The 16996-nt window shown below is 36.0% G+C and overlaps 1 long non-coding RNA gene across 1 annotated transcript; it reads left to right on the top strand.

Moving 5' to 3' along the window:
- Window positions 1-1737: 1737 nt before the first annotated feature.
- Window positions 1738-16771, top strand: LOC114686081. Its single transcript, XR_003733521.2, has 6 exons — window positions 1738-1965; window positions 3203-3299; window positions 10175-10305; window positions 13942-14094; window positions 14753-14812; window positions 16002-16771. It is a non-coding gene; the product is annotated as an uncharacterized LOC114686081 (long non-coding RNA).
- The last annotated feature ends 225 nt before the right edge of the window (window positions 16772-16996 follow it).

Genomic DNA, 16996 nt, shown 5'->3' with positions numbered 1-16996 from the left:
CTTTTGCCTTGTCCTTTGCTTATTGTTTTTTCGTGTTTGGTTGTTTTGCCTTGGAGGCCCACTCTTTACTGAAGAGAAACAGAAAAGGAATTGATCTAGAGGAGAGGGGAGGTGGTGGGAAGTTGGAAGGAGTTGAGGGAAGGAAAAGTGTGGTCAGGGTGTGTTATATAAGAAAAGAACCTATTTTCAATTAAAAAAAGGAAAATTTTTAAAAAGTGAAATCTTCTCAATAGTTTTATGTGAACTCAAACAATAAAATCCATTTCACTTCAATTATCTTTCTTTTTCAAGGAAGGTTAATTATTAACTCATACAATCTTAAACTCAGCAATCACTTATTGACTCACAATGATTTGCATCACCATAATCATTTGTAAAACAGTATGGAGTTATGACTATAGCTGTCACAATTTGCCCTTAAGGAGAAATCTTACTGGACAGGCTCTGTTTGACTAAAGAAGTAGCCATAGTTTGAGTGCTTAGAGAGCATAGTCCTCTATGTCAACCAATCAAAATCATTGAAAAACACTTGGAGGGGTGATAGCTAGAAGGTAGAACAGAAGAACCTAGAAATATCTTGCCAAAATTTTTACATAGTTGGCTACAGATTATATGTAGAAGGAAAGACCAAAAATTTTAATTGAATTTTTAAAGAATTATTTCTGCACATATCAGAAATTTCAACACTGAATTATATTGGGTTTTGTAAAACATACTGATGTAAACGGACTGAAAATTAGAGAGTGACTTTCAAATTCTTTATATGCATAGAACAAGTAAAATCACCTTATCATTAAAGCTGGGCAATCTGTGAATTCTGAGAATGAATATGAAGTGATGTGATAATCCCCTACATTTTAACTCAATCAAACTAATTTGATGCAGGTCACAGTACCATTGATAGGTCCCACTTAGAAGGCTAAGTTCATTCTTCCACGTCCACAGCAATTTGTCATCAGTCTCCTTCCAAAATGTTTTTAAGCCTTATTGTGAGTTTAAAAACTATTTTTTAATCTATGGTGAAGTGAATGTTGTATGTGTTATTTACCCTTCTTGGCCAGAGCAATTACTAGGTTCAAGTATACAAAAGGAGAAAGGCAGACCTTTGATCTTGAGTGAATTTTTTAAAAATGTAGTTGAACAGTAGCAGTTTGGAAAAAAATATTTTGTGCACTGTAGATCAATAAACTAGAATATTCAATGATCTTCAGCTGGATAGGATGCCAATCCAAAAGTACAGGCAAGATGTGTTAGAATCCATGAGAAGTTTAGAAACAAGAGCAAGAAAAGAATAAGAAATAATTGCAGCAATACTTTATTGCCACCAGTTTTATGTTACACCTTCTGTAAATGAATCAAACAGCTGTTACTCTCAGTACAAATGTCTGAGTCTCCAGGGAGGACTTTGTTGTAACTTTCTTTACTGTATAAACATACAGGAATTGAGTAAAACAGAGTGCACAGAACATTATTTCTCTTTTATAGCAGAGCCATTCACCCACATAATAAAATCGAATACTATGTAAATATAGCATGCATATATTTCTACTTATCCCTATTCATTCACCTTTTTAGCATTTGTCTTAACAATGATTATTTCCAAATACTTTGCAAGTAGCACTTTTATGTATAATAAACAAAATATGCAACCACCTACTTTATAGAACCTCATGAATTTTAGTATGATAACGTTGCATTTCCATCAATGTAATCTAACTTTCAAAACTTGCCATCATCACTCAAATAAATGGTATAATTATATATAATCATTTATCATGTTCTTTGATAGTTCTTATGCTGTGATTACATGTGTTTGAGGCATACAAACCAGACAAAAGATACTACTTTCTTATTTTTTTAAACAGAAATCAGTTTCCCAAGTCTCTTTTATGAGAAATTATAAAGAAGGGGAAGGATGTTCTGTATTTACATGACTACATAGAATCTCCAAAAACAGATGGAACTGTGAGTAAGAGGAAAGAAAATATTGGGGAAACTGTAATAGTACAGTGAACTAGATACCCATATTGTTTTTCTTTCTTTCTCATTGTTCTGTGTAACTTGTAATAATCCAGGATTTTACCTAGAAATTACCCTTGTACAGCCTGGAAATGAAGATAAGTGTATTTATTCACACACAATGAGAAGAACTAAAGAAAAAATATTTAATTGCATGTAAATTTTATTTTGTGGCAGAAAAAAATCCTCAATCTTTCTCTTTCTTCAGTTAAGATAGTCTCTTCTTTAAATGGGTTCCTCATAAGTAGTCAAACTATTTTATAGTTTATCTTTCATGAGTCTGATTTTATTTAAAGAACATTTGTCTCAACTGAAATATCTTTATTTCTATAGCATCTGTAGAATATCAAAATGCTTAGCATGTGTGTTAGGAAACATAATATCTAGTGAAAAAAAATCACTCTGAGATGGATATATACACTGACCTTCAATTAGGATTCAGGTTAAGACAACATGAGAAAAATCAATAGCTTATTTTCTCTCCCTTTTATTATTATTCTACTCACATTTTGATGTTTGTTGAGATAGAAGAGTCATAACATTAAAAACAAGTATCTCCACTGAACATTCAACAGACTTAAGAGGTCATGCTTTAGACCTGTCTTTTAAATCTAGCAAACAGAGTCTGTCAATATATACCCATTCTTCTGTATACAACAATGTCTGCTTTATTGTTGGAATCAGGAGACATTTCCCCTGGTGCATCTTATACTCTATGTCTACTCTCAACCCCAAAGACTCTTTGCAATGATCTTTACAAGAAAGACATTGGATAAGAGTAACTCTGATCATCAGGGAATAAATCTTTGACATTGAAGCATGATGTTCAATTTCATCACTCTTTGCAGGTGTCAAAATGTGCATCACCTTCCACTGGGGAAGGTTGAAATGTTGCCCCCTGTCAAAAACATCCACTGGGAAGCTTGTTGCAATAATGTTGCAGACCAGAAATAATTATAGACTGTCTATTGGTTTGCAATAAAGCAAAAAGAAATTCAAAGCCTGAAAGTTATCCCTCTTCTTCTGATTTTCCCCTGGTCATTTTATATGGGATTTGTCAATAGAATTCCTATAGGCAAGATAGTCAACTATACAATTTATAATAGACCATATGCCATAGATGTTCACAATAGAGACATTATGAATGGAAATTTTTATGTGCCATTTTCCCATTAACTTACAGCTACAAATCAAATGACATTACAGCTTGTGCACTGCATTGGCCTGTGGACTTTGAAGTGTTTCATTCCCATTAATGCACTGAATTCTGTTATCAAATTGTGAGTATCAATATCATTCTTTCATTGTCTTTCCATTTATCTACAGGTGTACCTCTCATAGCAGGATGTTATGCGTTGTAGCACATTGGGGTATTTAACAGTGTCCCTTGGATATGATAAAAGGCAAAATGGAAATTTTAAAGAATTAGGCATCCACTATGCATGAAGCTTATATGCTTGCTCCTCTTAATTAGGTGAAGACAATTCACAAACTAAGTGTGTAAATAATGTAGTAATCATAGTTTCTGATGAGCAAGCTAAATATATACACATGTACACATAGACACATATGGAATTAGAATAATAGCTACCTTTTTTTTTTACTTTTTTTACATTCTAGATAAGAAACTAAAAACTTTAAATTTGTACTTTCTAAATTAGTCATTAATGTACTTAATTTATCACATAACACTAAGTTTACAATTCACATACATTCTACTTAGCTAATACAGAAAATTCTATAGAAAGAATATGAACTAATTTTGTTTGCTTCTATGTCTTCATGAAAACTCTCTGCATAGCTGTTCCTATGCTGTTGAATTTATATTCCCAGAGTAAGTTTTAATTTATAGTTCTTCCTCAGGAATCACCAGCTCTTGGTCCTTGACAGGGGTGGGGATAGGGTGAGAGGGGGATAGGGGAGAGCAAGTGAGCAGGGTGAATGGCTTGTGGATCAATGTAGACAGCTCTCCAGGGAGACAGTTTAAGTGTTTCAGCCCTACTTTATTATAGAAAAAGAGGGGGATATAAAGGCTGTAGACAGTGGCTGGGGTATCACCTAATCACCTAATTTGCATTAAACAGCATGCTCCTATCATAAAGCTCATAGTACAAATCATAGTTATCATATATGGAAACATGGTCCTATTGTAAAACTTCTAGTACAATGTCTAATTACCAAGTAGGCTGCAGGAGGGGAGAGCTCTAACAGGAAACTATATCAAGGGTCACACTAGAGATAAAACAGGCATCCAGTCATAGGGGAAGCTTTCAAACAAGGTCAGGCCTCTGACCTAGAGACCTTCTCCAAATAAGGGCAGGTAGAAAGCAGGACGTCTCACTGGGGTGAGAGTGCTACATGTTGTCCAGGTTGGAGTGAGCTGCCAGGCCCTGGTAGACTGTAACCTCTGACCAGCAAGGCCTCCCAACAACATTATGTCACTTACTTTCTCAAACATCATTGTTACTCTCTAATCATTACTTCTGTAATGAAGTCATAACTCTTTAGCATGGATTTTAAAGTTGGTGATAAACTGTTTCTAGGTTTATTCAAAACTTAAAGGTAATGTTTCTGTTTTCATTCTCTGTGTCCCAGCACCACCAGACTACTCTGTGTTTTCATTACTTTTCTATTGCTATGATAAAACACCATGACCAAGACCCTTTATAAACGAAAGCATTTAATTGGGTGCAACAGTTCCAAAAGGATAGGAGTCCATCATTATCACTATGGAGAACATGATAACAGGCAGGCTGGCAGGACTCTACAGCAGCAACTGAGATCGTATCTCCTGATTCCACAAACACTAGGTAAAGAACACACTGGGAAGGAAGGCTTTTAAAATTTAAGCTCATGCCCAGTGACACATCTCCAACAAGGCTAAACCTAATCCTTCTAGCACAGCTAATATCTGGGGACTAAGTATTTGTGTGGTCGAAATTTAACGATATAATAGGAACTTCTCATTAAAACCATCTCAGCACGCTCCACCCATATTAATATAGATCTACTTTTGCTTCTTTTCCCCTAAGCTAAGAGGGAGCAGATAAAATAGCTCAATAATCAGATTAACTCAGTTTCAAACTAATTTCTAGTACATTCCAGTGGTACAGCTATGGGCAGGTTAATCAGTTCATTCTGATTCTTTTATAATATTCCTACTCTATAAGGCTGGTGGTGATAACATCTACTACATATAGTTACAGTGAATGCAAAGGACACATTCCCTGATACATAATGAATTCTCAGCAAGCATTATTTATTTATTTATTTACCTATTTATTTATTTATTTTCCAGGGGGGGTTTGAGACAGGGTTTCTCTGTGTAGTTTTGGGGCCTATCCTAGATCTTGCTTTGTAGACCTGGCTGGCCTTGAACTCACAGAGATCCGCCTGGCTCTGCCTCTTAAGTGCTGTGATTAAAGTTGTGGGCCACCGCTGCCAAGCTATTTTTATTATTATTAATTACACAGGTCAAACAATTTTCCTATAAATTCTACTCATTGGTGATATATTTCTTTTATGGATCAATGCATATGTCCTTGTATAGACATGAGATGTAGCCTTGTATACATTTTAAATACTGTCTCTGTATCCTTTTTAATTATCTACCATCTTCCAAAATGGTTGTACAAGTTTGCATTCCCACCAGCAGTGGAGGAGAGTTCCCATAGTTCCATATCCTCTCCAGCATAAAGTGTCTTTAATGTTTTTGATCTTTGGGAAGCAATCTCCCCCAAGATCCAGTTATACCACTCTTGGGCATATACCCAAGAAATGCTCAATCATACCACAAGAGCACTTGCTCAGCTATGTTCATATCAGCATTGTTTGTAATAGCCAAAATCTGGAAACAACCTAGATGCCCTTCAACTGAAGAATGGATAAATAAATTGTGGCACATATACACAATGGAATACTACTCAGCAGAGAAAAACAATGACATCATGAGGTTTGCAGGCAATTGGATGGATCTAGAAAAAATCATCCTGAGTGAGGTAACCCAGACTCAGAAAGACAAACATGGTATGTACTCACTCATAGGAGGATACTAGAGGTGGAACAAGGATGACTGGACTGCTACTCACATTACCAGGGAGGCTACCTGGAAAACAGGACCCCAAGAAAGACACAGGGATCACCCAATGACACAGAAATGGCTGAGATCTACATGAACAACCTGGACATGAGTGGGAGTAATGAAGGGTGAGGGTCGAGGGAAAGAGAGTCTGTGGGAGTGGGAGATCCCAACTAGATCAAGAACAGAGAGAGAGAACAAGGAATAGGATACCATGGTAAATGAAGACCACATGAGAAAAGGAAAAAAACAAAGTGCTAAAGAGGCCCACAGAAATCCACAAAGATACCCCCACAATAGACTGCTGGCAATGGTCGAGAGACAGCCGGGACTGACCTACTCTGGTGATGGGATGGCCAAACACCCTAATAGTCGTGCCAGAAACCCCATCCAAGGACTGAGGGTTCTGGATGCAGAGATCCACGGCTAGGCCCCAGGTGGAGCGCCAGGAGTCTAATAAGCGAGAAAGAGGAGGGTTTATATGAGTGAGAATTGTTGAAATCAAGGTTGTATAAAGCACAGGGACAAATAGCCAAACAAATGGAAACACATGAACTATGAACCAAAGGCTGAGGGACCCCCAACTGGATCAGGCCCTCTGAATAGGTGAGACAGTTGATTGATTGGCTTGATCTGTTTGGGAGGCATCTAGGCAGTGGTACCAGGTCCTGTGCTCATTGCATGAGTTGGCTGTTTGAAACCTGGGACTTATGCAGGGATGCTTGGCTCAATCTGAGATGAGGGAATGGACCTGCCTGGACTGAGTCTATCAGGTCAATCTCTGTCCTCGGGTGAGGCTTTGATCTGGAGAAGGTGGGAATGGGGGGTGGGCTGGGGGGAAGGGGAGGGGGGCAGGAGGGGGTAGAACAAGGGAATCCGTGGCTGATATGTAGAACTGAATGGTATTGTAAAATAAAATAAAAGGGAAAAAAATCCACTGTCTTCTACTCCTCTACTGCATTGTGTTCTGTTTGTAGGTATTTTACTGTACTTAAAAGAGTATCTTGCATATTGTAGGTGATTATATGCATTTGTTGAGTAGAACAGAAAAGTCTTACAAGATTCCATGCTGAAGAATTCCTTTGCATAATTATGTACTGGAGAACTGTCACAATAAAAGTAATTTTGCCTAGCTTTCACCAAAGCTAACATGGAAATGCGCAGAGGAAGGACTATCATGTCATTTAACCTACATGCCTTTTCTCCACTCCTTTTTGCCATTTCCTCAGCATGCCACAAACTGACTGCCAATTCAAACATATGCCATGTCTTCATAGTTCCTTTTTGCCTAAATTGGATTATATATGCACATATTATGCACATATGCTCTATGACAGTGGATCACAGTGTATAATAACTCTGATACTAAATAGATGATTTCCAACAATGTGCTCTGCTGGGCAGTTATGTTTTAGTAGTTTTATCAAACTACTGGAAGTTCCTTAAATGGGTTATACTCTCCCTTTGTGTTTTTATTCATAATGTATCTTCTGCCTATAAAGTCATTTTTCCTGTTATCCGCAACTCCTTTTGGTTTTTGTCTCTCTTTCCATCTGACATTTTAATTGAACTGCTGAGATACCTTTTGTGAAGCCAGCAAGCTGTCATGTTCCCTTGTCTGCTCTGCATCACTGTGTGTTTATACCCTATGGCACCTGCCACAGGGACTAGTGATCACCAACTTACATGTATCTCTCTTAAACTAATGTGCAAAGAAAAATACACTGTATTTTATTCATTTTTTTGTATTTCTCAAGCTTTTTGTTGTGTAATTTATAATACCTTCTCATGAGACACAAATTCATAAAAACAATGGCTATGCTATGAATTAATTCATATTGTCATAAAGAAACCAACATTCACACTCAGTATCATTTCCTTCTCCCCCAGTTCAAAATATACACAGAAGATACACGAGTCCCTGTTTAAAAAAGGCCCTAAAGTACTATAGCAGTTAACACAGTTATTGGACTCACACAGAGACAGAGATTCAAATTCCAGCTGTGCCTCTTACTAGCTCTGTGACCTCAGGCAGATTATTTATTCCCTCAGAACCTCCATTTTTACACTTGTGAACTGTGGATCATTCAATGTACTTATGTCAAAGAGTGATTACAAGAGTTTAACGAGATATGTTAAAAATGCCTCATAGTTCTTGATGAAATATCAACACCCTATCAATAATAATTATTGTCTTTATGCTTAATTATAACCAGAAAACAGATAATTTTAATGGGAACAATTTGAAGAAAAATTCTTCATATAAGTTCTCTAGATTAAAAAAACAAAACTTTCTGGTAGAATACCGTTTGACATGTATCTCATTAGAATTAGATGTTACTTAATGATAGCCATCTTTAATGAGAATGACTTAGTTAATAGTTTTATGTTTTCAGTATACTTGCATCTTTTATTCCATGCTGCTAAATTCCTTCTCATTACTTTCCAGTAGATTTTCCTCTTAGTTTCTCTATTTCCTTTCCCCAAACCCCAGATGTGGACACAGGAAGAAGAGGACATAAAGATGCTGGTGCTGCACAAAGACATGTTCTCACTTGAATATTCTTGTATGAAAGCTACAGCTTTTTATCTCATTGATGTACAGATAGAGCAGTCATTACTGGCAACTGAGAATTGTTGAGGAGGTGAATATAAAGAATTATTGAAAAATGGGTATAAAACTCATATTGAAGACTAAGTTTTAGTGTTTTATATCACAAAGTGTTGAATATAGTTAATTATATTTTACTTTATACTTCAAAACATCCAGATTTGTAATGTTTCTGTAACAAAACCCCCAAGTGTTTGAAGTATTAAAAACATTATATACCACTTATCACATTGTCACACTCCATTCCACAGACATATAAAATTATGTATCAAATGGAAATAGGAATGGCAAATTTACTGTTAGTGTTGGGAATTAATTCAATACTCTTGTAATAAAGATCAAAAGATTTTTCTATATTCTAAGAACTAGTTACTGCAACTACTTTTCCTGGAAAAGTATGAGCTGGTTCTCCCATGGTTTATTTTTGTGGTTACAAATAAATGTGCATTCCTTTAACTCCTTACTATGAAGCCATCTATAGAACACTCTATTTGAATTTAATTTTACTCTAAACATGTCCTTTCACAATCTTTGTCTTGTTTATTTTCTTCTGAATCTGCCAGTACAAAAAGCAAAGGTTTATCCAGGTAATGAGTCGATGCTGTTTCACACATACCCCATGAATGTCACATATTTCACACCTGCAGCAGTCTTCAGAGATTTATAGAATTCTAAAACTAAGTATATAATAAGTAAATCTGTGTAAGGTGCATGAGAAAGCACAGTATGCCCGGCTTCTAGAAAACATGTATAAATATCTCTAGTATTCTTGGAAATTATTAAAATTTCTCATTGCAATATCAAATGAGTAAAACTGACCCAAGAACTCCCCTGGAATGTATTTGGCTTGCTAACTGCCAAGCATAAGGCACTTTCTTAAACTTAAAGCCTCTGCCGGATGTTGTTTAATATATTCCTATCTGAAGCAGGTAAGTTTTCATTATAACTTCTCATAGACTTCATTTAAGGAGTATTGGCATTTGAATTTTGGTTCAAAAGCTCTTTTATTTGGGGGCAAGTGTATGTGAGTTCATATGTGTGTATTTAAATATGTGTTTATGTGTGTTAGTACAGGCATTTGTGTGCCATGGTTCATGTGTATAAGTTAAAAGACAATCTTACGTCTTGGCTTTTGTCTTCTACCTTGTTGGAGGCAGGGTCTCTGATTGTACATCACTGTATACACTAGGTTAGATGGTCCATGAGCTTCTGGAAATTTACTTTTCTCTGCCTCCCATCTTCCTGTAGGTGAATGAGATTATATATCTACTACACCTAGTATTACAAGCTCTCCAGGAATCCAAACTCTGATCTTATTGTACAGCAAATACTTTATTAACTGAGCTGTCTTACCAGTCCTCTTATTAATCTATATTTCATTAAAGAATGATGTAGATATAGCAAACAGTTAATAACCAGTTTTCACAGACGTTCCATTGCATATATTCAAACTATTTTGGTTATAGAGAAAGACAGAGGAGTCTTTGATGACCTGTAACAGGTTACAACATGGAAACACGTGTGAGAGAAAGACAAAGAAGAAGCTTTTTAAAGAAAGTGTATGCTTGGAGACACCTTCATTTCAAAGTATGTTCAGGTATGAGAAAAAATTTAGGATGCTCTTTAATGCATTATGAACAGATGGAGATGCATCATATAATGTTGACATTCTAGATGACTTGGGTCAAGAAGGAGAAATCGATACTTCATGCATATATATTTTTTTTTCCTTTCAAGAAACTCAAAGCCTTGTTTTCTTCTTCATCTGAACAAAGTTGGAATAACTAAACAACTTTGACTAAAAACTTCATCTTATTTTAATAAGTTAATATAGACACCACATCATCTTTCCTTTACATTTTTAGTTAATATTTTACTATATATATATATCTATATATATATATATATCTATATATATATATATAATATATATATGAACAGGATGTTAAAGACTGCTCATTTTTTTACAATATATATTGCTGGTTCATTATTCAAGTAGTAGAAAAGGCATGTTAGGTGAGACATTCATTCCTTCTGTTTTTGCTGTGTGTGTGTGCCATATATTAAAAGTTGAAAAATAAGAAGTTCCCTAACATTTCACTTATTGATCTATCAGATTCTTAGCAAAGACAGTCATGAAGTGCATAATTGAAAGGAAGAATGAAATGAATCACCTGAAAACAGCAAGTAATGAAAAAACCAGCTGTTTTAGAGCCAAGGTTTTATACTCTTATAAAAGTTATCATTTTACTTAGCTTGGCTATTTGGATTATTTTGCAAGCATTATGCCTAACCTATTAGAATATACTGTCATTTTAAAGGTATTATCAGATACTTTCCAAAACAGATACACACACAGCTGTGAATGTAGTTAACAATATAAAAAAGAGAGGGAGGGAACTATTTTAATAGAACATCAAACTGCAGTCATCAGTTGACATGATGAATTGACAATTCATACACATTAAAAGAATATTTTCTTCAAATGAAACAGCAGGGCATGGAAACATTACTTATATGCGAAAGATAAAGAGATGGAGTTTCACTACATAAAAGGTACATTGGGGCAAGGGACTACATGAGGATGAGGAAACTCAGGTTTATGTGTAACTGGGGAGAGCCTTCAGTTACAGGAATATGAAGAGATTTTTTTTTGAGATTTATTTCAGAAAGAAATAAAGATAATCGTTTACATTTAGAATAACATGTGTTGACTCATACATTTAAAGTTCACTCTGGAGAAATGTAAGGTATGATGGGTTATTTTCTGTTTTAATTTTTATAATAAAGACACAATAATACATGTGTATAAAAATAACTTTATACTGTATTCAGTATAGATGCTTGTATTCACAACTATGGACTGGTAATGATAGTAGCAAATGAAGACTTAGGACATAGTTTTTATTTTTTGTGTACTTTTATATGGATTGCATTTATTTTTACCATGTATCTTACTTACCCTTGGTTCTGTGTAAGCAGAGCCTTAGGCTAGATTAAGATGTGCTGACATCTTATATGAGAGGGCAAGCCAGGGATTTGAGAGCAAAGAATAAAAGGAGAAGAAAAGAAGCAACATGAGGCAATGGATTCCTAAGGTGGAATTTAGTTCAGTTGCTCACTGTGAAGACAGTAGAGGGTTGATCTTAGTGTGTTTGTTTGGCATTGATGGTGCTGGATTTCTCTGTGAAATTTGTAAAGGGGAACTGCTTCTTTTAGTAACTCGTAGAATCAGAAAGGAGAGTTATGTGTGCCTGACTGTCATAGGGTACATTTTGACTCTTAGGTGTTGCTAGAGTTTTCCTGCCTTGCCCACAGTCAGGACAAATCTTTGTCACCCTCCAGTCCCACAGCCGCTCAGACCCAACCAAGTAAACACAGAGACTTATATTGCTTACAAACTGTATGGCTGTGGCAGGCTTCTTGCTAACTGTTCTTATAGCTTAAATTAATCCATTTCCATAAATCTATACCTTGCCACGTGGCTGGTGGCCTCCCGGCGTCTTCACATACTGCTGGTCATGGCGGCAGCTGGCAGTGTCTCTGCCTCAGCCTTCTGCTTCCCAGAATTCTCCTCTCTCCTTGTCCCACCTACTTCCTGCCTGGCCAATCAGTGTTTTATTTATTGACCAATGAGAGCAACAGATTTGACATACAGACCATCCCACAGCACTTAGGGAACTACCACTTTCTATTTCCAGGTCATATCATTTAGCCACTAAGATACTACTAGGAAAGACAGATGAGCATAGCCTAGCAGTCAGTCCATGTGTGGAAATGAGGGAATGACTAACTGAACTTAGGCTTGTAGTGTAGAATTTGATGAGTATAGATTCGTGGGGCTTTGGTTTGCATTTACAGTAAATTACTAACTCCATAAAGGGGTGGCTGTGCTGTCTAGGAGGTAAACAAACACATTTTGAACATTGTCTATTAATGCCATTTGTGCAGATGCACAGATTATGTCCAAAACAATTTTAAATGAGTCATTTAAAACTAATTTGAGGGAAAAAGCAAATAATTCTGCTTCTGTCGGCAGAGTGAAGTATAATTTAAAGAACAGAAGAATGAGAAGATTCTAGCTAGGAATGGAAGTTGTTGTCTGTTTTTAAAAATTATTTCTCTTATATTTTGAATTTACAGCATAATTGCTTCATTTGGGCCTTTCCTTTCCTTCTTCCAAACTGTTCCATAGACTCTCTCTTTTTTCAAACTCTTGGCTTCATTTTTCATTAATTACTGATTATAATTAAATGTATCATTAACCAAGGTGGTATATTGCTAATGCAACAACAACAACAAAAACAGAAACACATAAGTATAGCAACCTCAAATATTACTTATATTTAAAAGCCAGCTATTTTTTTCACAACTTGTTTTCCTACATAATTGTCATTATTGTTTTCTTATGCTTCTCACCCATTACAACTCTACCTTCAGCTCCAAGCCATCTTTTGAGCATTATCACAGAGATAGGAGGTTAGGTTAGATAATTGAATGTTTGGGAATTTCGAGATACAAAAGGGTAAAATGTTGCAATGTCAGACAATACTAAAGGAAGCAAGAAGTTCTGTATTTCCCTCCATGGGTTTTGAATTTCTGAGGGCTTTTGATTCTCAAAGCGCAGTGTATTGCTGTGGGATAATGGCCCTTGTACACTGGTTTAATAAAACACTGATTGTCCAGTAGCCAGGCAGGATGTTGAGGCAGGGCAAGCAGATGTGGAGAATTCTGGGAAGAGGAAGGCTGAGTCAGGAGTTGCCAGCCAGAAACAGAGGAAGCAAGATGTAAAGTACTGGTAAGCTACAAGCCACCTGGCAAGGGATAGATTTATAGAAATGGGTTAATTTAAGATATAAGAGCAAGCTAGCAAGAAGCCTGCCATGGCCATAGTTTAAAAATAATATAAGCCTTTGTATGTTTATTTGGGTTTGAGCAGCCGAGGGACCAGGTAGGACACAAGAAAACTTCAAGCTACAGTGTATATTAGACTTTTCTAGGTATCTCCCTAAATATGTGAACCCCTAAACTTAAACTTTCTCTGTCAGTAGGTTTAAGGGAGTAGGGAAAGATAGATGAGTGAGGGGAAGGATAGTCTTGCACTATGGATATTTTATGGATATTTCAGTGTCATCTGCTGGCCATCACATTAAAATACATTTTTACTGATTTATTTTTTTCTGTGTGTTTTGCTCACATATATTTCTGTGCACCATGTGTGTGCCACTTGAAGGAATGCAGTCTTTCAGAACAACCCTACCTGGAGGCAAGGTGTAGGGAGACATGATACTGGTATCCTGCCCACAGTCTGGAAACCTGACTTGCCCTCTGCTGACTTCTGTCTTGTGAATTCCCATATTCAAATTCCAAATCTTCATCAGCTCTGGTATGTCTTCCTGGAACCTTCAAACTTTCAAGTCTATCAAACACATGGTTAGGTACCCTTCAACATCTCCTTTTCTTACATAATTAAGAAATCCCAACTTATGAGCTTAGCACATGGCCATGGTCTACTGAATTTCACTGCTAAACTGAAACTCATTTTCTTTTTATGTGCAATGTTCTTGATACAAGAAAGCCATTGACAACCACAGAATCAAATCTCTTTCCACCTGGGAACTAATAAAACTAAAAATAATAAAAAACAGTGATGTAAAAAAAAGAAAAGAATAGCAGCTATTTGTCTAAGTACTATTGTTCTGTTGAGTTTTTGCTATATTTAATGTATAACAATAATAACATCAATAGTAACATTTTGATCAATTAAAATATCTATTTGTCTGAGTCTGATGTCTGGTATAAATATTAATATTTGGAGTCAAAAACACAGTAAAAGAAGATGGCAGATCCTGGCTAAGTGTATAGTAAATCTGAGAGATTCTACACTAAAAATTTCAGGGATATTTTTATTCTGAAATGAAATGGCCATTATACACTAAATATTTATTTTTCTTGTGAAACCTGTGTATAACACTTTAATTGTGTATTTCATGCAGAATTTCCAATTACTCTAAATTAATATATTGTTTTCATTTTCCCACGAGAAATCAGAGACTCCGAGAGGCATGCTGTTTTGCCAAAGATGTGAAGCTTCAACGGTGGTGGTGAGGATGGAAATTGTGGCATCATTACCATCATTTGCCAATATATTCTATTTGATTTTTCTTCCAGGGACACAAAGAATTATGTTTCATTGTTTCCTTAAAGTTAGAAGATGTCATGTGCTAGTTTTGCATAATTTAATAAAATCAAAGTGAAAGTTGGATGTGGTAGCTCATGCTTGTAATCTTATTACTCTGCAGCCTGAGGCAGAAGGATTGCTGTAAATTCCAGACAAGACTAGGCTACAGAGTCAGAGCTTGCCTCAAAAATAAGCAATAAATGAGAAAGGAAATCAATATATAAAATCAAAAGTGATATATCAGTTTCAGAATAATTTTTTGTAAATGCTTTTCTTAACTTGTCAGCCATGACTTTCCATACTGTAACCTACTATGACTATGTTATGTCCTTTTAAACTGATGGATTTTTCATGGGCCTGAAAATTACACACAGCACTCTAAGCTCATCAATTTCATCTCCCGCACCCTGTGATTACTTCTCAGGTAGATAAAAATAGTAGGATATAAACCTTTTATTTTATTTAAATCCTATATTTGAGATTATTTTACCTCATATAATTATATAATATTTGCTTATACAGTCATACATATATGAGATTATATATATAAATATTGTAATTGCATAATTTTTGCTGTTTTCCTCCTTCAACTCTTGCCATTTCTCCTTCACTCCCTCTAAATTTTGTGACCACTTCTTATTGTTCCATATACATACATAGTTGCATATGTATGGCCTATTGAGTCCACTCAGTGTTGCTCATAAAAACATATATTTAGTACTGACCAGTTGGGATTGGAAAATGTATCAGCAGGTTTGTCCATGTAAAAGACTGATTTCTTCATTTTTTTTGATCAGTCATTGATTGCCTATAGTTCTTCATATAGGAAAAAATAGGGCCTTCTAAGATTTCCCAGCTTTACATCAGCATGGCAAGATAAGTTATTGTGCCAGTCATATTTAAGCAATCCTATTGTTGAGATTTCATGGGTGCAGCTAACCTGTAGCATATAGAAGATACTCTCTCACAGCAATCTTACAATCTTGGCTCTTACAATCTTTCAGGACCCTCTTGCATTATTTTTCATAAGCCTTAGGTGTACAAATTAAATTGTATATATACCAATAATGGTTTGGGCAATCCATGGTGATTTATTTTTTGCCTTTTGATAGGTCATGCAAAATCTCCATTTACAGTAAAAACAAGGGGAGGGGAACAACAACAACAACAAAAACACATCAACAACAAAAAACTCTGATTAAGGGTCAGAAGGTAAGAACTACTGGTATCTTTGGATATATGGATAAACAATTAGTATACAGTTAGAAAATACATTGCCTTTGCAAAGTGGCTGTAGTAGGCTCTCCTCTAGTATCTATAACCTTTCCAGCCATGGGTATTTGGCCAGGTTTACAGCACCAGACATGAATTTACTCCTGTTGAGGAGGCTTTAAAGCTATTAAGACAGCTTTTGTTTACATCTAAGATAATAGCATCACTTTTGCACCATTGGGGATATGTTGCCAGGCAAGACATGTTGTGATATAGGCTTTATAGCTAGGTAAGACTATTGATTGCTTTTCTTCTTTGGCAGCTTAAATAGCATCCTCCAATATTATGAGAGCTAATCCTCACTGATTCTTCTAGGTTAGTTCCAGCTTGATTCTTGCAAGCCCTGTGTTTGATATGGTGTAGCCAGATGGTTTTCTCCAGTCCTGCCTGGTCCCCCAGTCTACAGCAACTTATAAAATAATCACTCAGAAGCTCATACAAATTATAACTGCTCTGCCATTTTCTCAGGCTAATTATTGGCTAGCTCTTACACTTAAATTAACCCATAATTCTTATCTATGTTTAGCTACATGGCATGGTACTTTTTCTGTTTTGCCTTGTCATCTTACTTCCTCTGTCTGTCTGGCAACTCCTGACTCTGCCCTTCCTCTTCTCGGCATTCTCCTAGTCTGCTCACCCCGCCTCTACTTCCTGCCTGGCTACTGGCCCATCAGCATTTTATTAAACCAGTGTACAAGAGCATTATCCCAAAGCAATATACTGCCTTTAGTAACAGGTCTTACCTTCAAGTTCTGAGAAGAAACCAAGTGAAATGTCAATAGGCTGTATTGTTTTGGGAATTTCTTGGACCCTGACAACCAAAAATGTGTAGGGG

The sequence above is a fragment of the Peromyscus leucopus genome, chromosome X, assembly GCF_004664715.2.
Source record: "Peromyscus leucopus breed LL Stock chromosome X, UCI_PerLeu_2.1, whole genome shotgun sequence".
Taxonomy (NCBI): Eukaryota; Metazoa; Chordata; class Mammalia; order Rodentia; family Cricetidae; genus Peromyscus; species Peromyscus leucopus.
The sequence above is the reverse complement of the archived record's forward strand: the minus strand, read 5'-3'. Positions and strand labels throughout refer to the sequence as shown.